Raw genomic sequence first — 7,531 nt, 5'->3', positions numbered from 1 at the left:
ACAGGTATGTACCACCAAGCCCAGCTCAACATCATCATTTTTATTTTGGTACTAGGGATTGAACCAACCCAGGGACCATTTACCACCAAACCACATCCCCAGACCTTGTTATTTTGAGTCACGGTCTCTCCAAGTTTGGGCCTCACTAAGTTGCTGAGGCTGGCCCCGAACTTGCAATCCTCCCGCCTCAGCCTCCAGAGTTGCTGGGATTACAGGTGTGCACCACTGTGCCCAGCAGGGATTATAATTTTTAACAGCTATAGAATATTCCAATGACAGTGTGATCCATACTTTGATAGGGACACAAAGTGGTGTATTCGAATCAGAACAGGCTTTGACGACAGACATGTTCAATCACTTAGTTGGGCCTGGTGTGTGCTACACCACCACTGAGCTGCACCCCTGGCTTAGGCAACATTTTCTGAGCACCAACTTTGGACCAGGTGGGGAGCTCTGTGCTGGCCACACAGATGGAGAAGATAAAAGCAGGCCTGACCTTATAGAGCTGTACCTGGAGGGGAGGTAGTCAAGAACTAGACCTGAGTTGAAGTCCCTAATTGTATGATTTAAAACAAATCACCTAGCTCTCTTGAGCCATACTTTCTTCAAATATGGAAGGTCCTTGTGGAGTATTGTAAGTACAGTCTATAGCCAACAAACATTAGTTTTCTCTTCCAAGCACTGCTAGTTTGCTTAATCCGTGTTCTATTGTTCTAACTGAATGCCTGAGGCCTGGAATTTTATAAAGAATGAAGGTTTATGTAGCTCATGGTTCTGGAGACCTGGAAGTCCTAGGTTGAGGGACTACATCTGCTAAAGGCCTTCTTGCCGATGGGGACTCTGCAGAGTCCCAACGTGGCAAAGGGCCTCACGTGGAGAGAGAGGTTTGCAAGAGACAGAACCAAACTGGCTTTGATGAAGATCCACTCTCAAGATAACTCATTAATCCATTAATCCGTGGATGGATTAAGTCACTCCCCAGGGCAGAGTTCTTATGACTAATCACTTCTTAAGAGTTCCGCCTCATCCTACCTCTTAATTCCTGACAATGGGGATTAAATTTCATCGGAAGTTTGGGTGGGGACCTCCAAACAATAGCAGTTTCAAATCATTTTTTATATTCTCCTTTGCCTTTATGGATATTATAACCCTGAATATCTCCCTAAATGTCATCTTTTTCTTCTTTTGGGAGATGGAATGATTTATTCCTCGTGGGGTGAGTTATATGCTGTAGCTAAATAAATTTTCCTAAATCTTCTGCTATTCTTCGGTGTCCACCGGTCAGGGTGGTGGAAAGAGCCTCTGAATTGGTGGCCAGAGGTCTGAACAAACAAGCCACCCAAACTCTGCAGACCTGGGTCCCTCCTGGGGGTCTGTGCTGTTGGGCAGACACACCTGGGAAGAGCTGCCTCGCGTGACCTCCAGGCTCAGTGTTTGTTTATTATACTTCTTCCCAAAGAGCCCTCAGTCTGTGAGAGCCAAGGTGATGTCTGCTTGGGGCCTGGGACAGTGCCTAGCACATAGTAGGCTCTCAAAAAAAATTCGCAGCATCAGTGAATAAAGACAGGACAAGACCATTCACATACTTACCATATTTGCTGGTGTCTAGAGACAGCCACAAGCTTGTCTAATTAAGGAGAGTAATAACATTTGGAAACTTTATACCGCACCTTATTTGGGAGGTAGGCCATCCAGGACCTTGGCTGGGCTGCCTGCCGGTGGGGGCTGGGGCCGGGGAGGAAGTATTTCCTCTCTGCCAAGCTGCAGCAAGAGGCTAATGGCCTCCCCGGGAATCCAATCCAATTAAGAGCCTGGCTTCAAGTCAACTCGGGTTCCCTTCCTGGCTGGAGCAGCTTCCCAGTGACCAAATGTAACTTCCCCAAGATGAGACGGTCTCACAGGGAGCAGGGCCAACAGGGGCCCAGGGTAGGGTTTCTGCTTCCAGGGGATCAGACCTGCCTGGCTTCCAAATGCTTTTAATGTTGCGGGGCTGGGGGTGGTGGGGAGACAGACCTGGGGGACAAGGGCAGGCACACTGGGTGCAGAAGCTGGATCTTGGCACTGCCCATGAGGACAGCAGGGCAGGAAGCTGCCGGGTAGCGGGAAGTGTCCCAGGCAGAGTCAGGAGCTCTGCTTCTGTCCTACAGGGAAGGACACCAAGAGGGTGGGGAGGATGATGGTGTGTGCTAGGCACCGGCTCTGGTGCTCTGTCACTGAGCTACACCCTTGACCTCTTTTCTTTTTTAAACCAATTTTTAGGTAGATATTACATACACATGTGCCAAAAGTTACCAGCGACCTAGTTCCCCTTTCTGGGTGTAAGCACTGTTACCAATTTCTCTCTCCTCCAGAGAAATGCGGATTTGATATGCAGTTATTCCAAGGTGATATATACATATGTCAATGGCTGGGGTTGTGGCTCAGGGGTAGAGTACTCACCTGGCATTCGATCCTCAGCATCACATAAAAATAAATATGTGATGTATCCATCTATGCCTAAATTAAAAAAAAATTTAGATGAACAATAAAAGACCTAACATCGTTATATTTTTGAATTTCCCTGTCCAAGAATAGAAAATGGCTTTATGTATTTTTGTGTGTGTGTGTGTGTGTGTGCGCACGTGCGGGGTGCAGTGGCCCACGCCTGTAATCCAGCTGCTTAGGAGGCTTAGGCAGGATCGAGTTCAAAGCCAGCCTCAGCAATTTAGTGAGGCCCTACACAACTCAGTGAGACCTTGTCTCTAAATAAAATATAAAAAGGTCTGGGGATGTGGCTCAATGGTTAAGTAACCCTGAGTTCAATCCCTGGTACAAAAGAAAAAAAAAATCTCCAAATTGTTATATTGTTATAAAGTTGTTTTTTTCTCCAAGTGAAACATACACATATTAATATATTTTCATATTTCTTAGGTTTTATATATTCTTGATTGTTCTTAATAAATGAGATCTTCCATTATAATTCTTTTGTTTTGTTTTGTTTTGACTGGTAGTTTTTTTTTTTCCCCAAGATAAATTCAAAAGGTTTATGGCACCAAATGCCACAGAAAAACTGATCCAACTAATACATGAACAAGTTTTTCAGAAAAATTTTCCACATGTTGACATTGGAATCTATTCAGCTCATCAAAATTATAAAGTCCTATCAATCTCTCTTAACGGACTTTCAATAACAACCCTCAGAATTTTCTCCTTATCTACCTCAAATTTAAGCATATTGCAATCTCACTTCCTAGATCTATGGTTCATCACATTTCGACATTTAAAAGTTAACATTCAGGAGCTGGGGCTGTAGCTAAGTGGTAAGGTGCTTGCCTCGAATGCGTGAGGCACACATTAAGGTAAATAAGTAAAAATAAAGATATTGCACCCATCTATAGTTAAAAATATATTTTTTAAAAAAGTTAACATTCAGAGGGGATGTTTGATTTAAGCAGAAATTATATTAAAATATCCCCTCAAGTAGAATTAAACAAAACAAATGGTTCACATTAAGTAAGAGAAGCAAAGACTTTTTTCATTTAATGGTGAAAATATGCAAGAATGAAATGCTCCCCAAAGTACAAATTAGTGGAAAGATTCAGACATTTAAAAGAACTTGGGGGTCACTTTATATACAAGTAACTAGTGAAGAGAAAATACGGGGGGTTGTGGCTCAGTGGTAGAGCGCTTGCCTAGCATGTGTGAGGCACTGGATTGGATTCTCAGCACCACATACAAATAAATAAAATAAAGGTCCATCAACAACTAACACAAATTAAAAAAAAAAAAAAGAGAGAGAGAGAGAGAGAACATACGGGACTCTTCATGAATTTGCATGTCTTCCGTGCACAGGGGCCATGGTAACCTTTGTTATGCTCCAATTCGGGACCCCCAAAGACTACCAGAGACCCAAGATCGATGTAAGCAGCAAAGAGGTGTTTATTGCGAGCTAGCTCGGTCCTCCGCACACACAGCAACTGGTGACGCTGAGAGGCCCCAAGCCCAGGGTTTGCAGCATTTTTATACATTCTTTGGAGAGGGCAGGGACTTCACATACATCATAGCAAATCATCACACACTGCGGGAAAATCAAATAACAACTCTAAAACATGATTAGCACATTCACTGGTGGGAACAAGTTGGATAGGGGTGATTGGTCAGTACAAAAGGGGTATTCGTTTGAACTGATTGGTTTGAGCCAAGAGGAGTGTACGTGCTGAACTACATGGTTTCCCAACAGGTTATCAACTACCATAAACTACTGGGAGGGTCATCTGGCATCCCAGGTATTTCCCTGTCTCATGCTGATTGGTGGCTGCTAGGGGGCTGCTATGGATCCCCACCTAGCCTGACTGAGTCAGGGACACCTGGCGCAGCAGATCTCTCCTGTTATTTGTAGATCAACAACTTAGTAGGGTGGGAATGTGCCTAGGAGTGCTCTGTGGGTTTTTCCAAGGACAAAGGTCATGTCCCTTCCTTGGACAGGCTTTGCTCTGAGGTAGAGGCTGGTTTTTCACCTTCTCTGTGTCATTCCAATTTTAGTATAAGGGCTGCCAAAGCGAGCACTGGTGGGGATTGACCCCATGGGTGGTTTACCACGGAGCTATACCCCCAGAACTTTTCATTTTTTATTTTGAGGTAGGATCATGCTAAGTTACTGAGGCTGGCCTCCAAATTGAGTTCCTCTTGCCTTGGCCTCCCGAATTGCTGGGATCATAGGTGGGTGCCACTGTTGCCAAAAGCTCAGTCCTTGTCCCCAATGCCAATCCGATAATGAGGACATGGTTTTGAGAAAAAGGAAAAAGAAGGTTTATTGCTTGGCTAGCAAAGGAGAAACACAGCCCAAGCTGAGATTGGCCTTGGACATGAGATCCTCCTGACTCAGCCTCCTGAGCCACTGGGATTACAGGTTCGTGCACCACCAGGCCTGCCTGTACCATCTTTTTAAATGCTTGTAAGAACTCTGTGAAGCTTGAATTACGAGCAAATGGCTAGCCAAGAGAAGGGCAATAAGGACAAAGAGATTCGGTTTTAATTATAGGTTCTGCCACTTACCAGCTGTGTGACCTTCAGCAAACCACTTAACTTCTCTGAACCTCAGTTTTCTCTATTCTACCCTTGTTATAAATGGTACCCAGATGGTCTTTCCCTCCATGAAATTTCATCTACAGGGGCTGGTGGCCAGAAGAGCATCTCTGTCCATGGGCACTCTATGTCTAGGGCTGAGGAAAGCAGAACTGAAACGTGTCTCCAGTTCTTGTGTTTGTTCAGTGACTCGTGTCTTCCAGGGGAGCCCAGATCTATAGGGAAGCTGGACAGGCTGATGCTTCTGTAAATAGCACAGCACGTTCAGGTTAAGCTTTAGCCAAACTTACAGGTGTGTCAATTAACAGAATTTTATAGGACCAAATTCATGTCACAAGCACACGGTTGGAATTCAAAGCCACATTGAATTTTCCACAGCCAAGTTGATGGCCATCACTAAAGATGAACCAAACCCTGATTTCGTGATAGGTGTAGTGAGTGAGAGAAACCCCATCTGGAACCTAGGAGTGGGAGGCTAAGAGGCAGCACTTGGGATCTATTCGTTTATTCCTTCAATCAGTCTGATTAGATGGAGCAGAAAGCTTCTTGGAGCAGGGGACTGTCCTGGTTGGGCCTTGAAGGATATGTGCGAGATTTCCTTCTCTATACCCACTTAGCATGCAGTACGGTGGAGAGCGGCAGGGCTCCCAGAGGGTCCTGGGTTTGAATCTGACTCCACCTCTGCCCAGCTGAATGACTGGGGTAAGTTTACCTGAAGTTTCCTTATTTGTAAAATGAGAACAGTGAACACTATGCTTGTGAAACACCATGAGGAACAGACATGATTGGATATGAAAGCACCCGGCAAGGTGTCCGCCAGGCAGTGGGGCAGCGCGAGACTGGTGGACAGGAGGGTATAATACCCACAGCGAGTGCTGATGAAGCTCTCCCTTCAGCCAGGGTCCTCACACACTTGACATTGATTTATCAATGATCCTATTAAATAGGTACTAATCTTAAACCCATTTTACAGATGAGAAACTGAAGCTCAGAGGATAAAATAACAGGCCCATGGCAGACGCAGGACTGGAATCCGAGCAGTTTGACCCTAGAGTCCACGCGCATAGCGCCTCCCTCCTCTGCTGAAATCACTGACACTGGGGTGATTTCAGTGCGAGGGACCACCTAGTCAGAGGAGGGAGCTGGGGGGTGTGTCACAACGGGAGGCTTACGGGAGGGGTCCTCTGTCTTTGGAGAACCTGGTCCCTCGTGAAGTGCTAATCATGAAGAAATACAACCTGTAATACAGCTTCTTGAGAGGCTGAGGCTGGAGGATTTCAAGTTTGAGGCCAGTCTGGGCAACTGAGTGAGACCTTGACTCAAAAATAACTGAAAAGGGCTGGGGATGTAGCTCAGCAGTAGAGCACTTGCCTGGCATGCATGAGGTCCTGGGCTCAATCCTCAGCACCACAGATAAAAACAACACACAAACCGCCCTGGTTTCCCACGCCGCTGGGGGAGCAGGACTGTCCTCCCGTAAGCCAGGGGCAAATGAAACCAAAGCTCAACACGGCACAATCATTCATTTCTAAATTCGAGCTGTTCTATGAGCCAGGAACATAGAACATAACCCAACAAAATTCTCTGCCCTAAAGGAGTTTATATTCCTGTGTGTGGGGGAAGGCAGATAAGAAGCAGGCAAATAAGCAGAATATATATTAGAGGATGTAAATGTTAAGGAGAGAAAGAAAAGGGAGAGAGGAGTAAGAGAGAGCGGTTTGCAATGTTGCATAGGGTGGGATTTGGGAAGATCACTCTGAAAAAGGCAATATTTGGGCAAAGACCTGAAGGAGGCTACGAAGAGCAAACGCAAAGGCCCTCGCTTGGTAGGTTCAAGGAATAGCAAAGAGGCAGGTGTGGCTGGTGTGGAGAGCAAAGGGGACAGAGTAGAGATGAGGTAAGAGGGGTGTGTGGGGAAGAGAAAGCACCTCCACCCATCTTTGAAATTTCTGTGTTATAAAAACAAACAGGAGCATAAGATGCAAACTAGGCTTGCATTTCAAAGCCAGAGGGAGATGTGAATGCAGTGTTCTGGGAGCCTCCCTGCAACAACATCCCTTCAACTCCTCCCCAGACCAGCTTTCCCCATCTATCTGAGACACATGGGGGTGGAAATTGGAAGCCAAGTTGTGACTGTGATCAGTTTTCTAACAGGCTCTGAGCCTGAGTCTTTGCTCCTCCTGCTAGGTCATCTGCCCACCAGATGCCGCGAGGCCAGCCTGGGGCTGCAGACACAGACAGGTGGAGAGTCACTGGTCCAAGCTGCATTTGACAAACACTCAGCACACCTGAAGCCAGGCCAGCTGGGGTCTTCTTTGAGGTTCCAGAGGGATCCTTCCTTTTAGGCTTGGACCAACTTTGAACTGGTTTTCACTTTTCAGGCAGAGCTGAAGGGGAAGACCGGACAGAACTTTAAGGCAGTTCACGACTCCATGACAAATTAACACCAAGTTCAGTTCAGAGTCCA

Source organism: Marmota monax, unplaced genomic scaffold, assembly GCF_021218885.2.
Source record: "Marmota monax isolate L192 unplaced genomic scaffold, Marmota_monax_Labrador192_F-V1.1 WCK01_AAM20220418_F8-fsc00008, whole genome shotgun sequence".
Lineage (NCBI taxonomy): Eukaryota > Metazoa > Chordata > Mammalia > Rodentia > Sciuridae > Marmota > Marmota monax.
The sequence above is the reverse complement of the archived record's forward strand: the minus strand, read 5'-3'. Positions refer to the sequence as shown.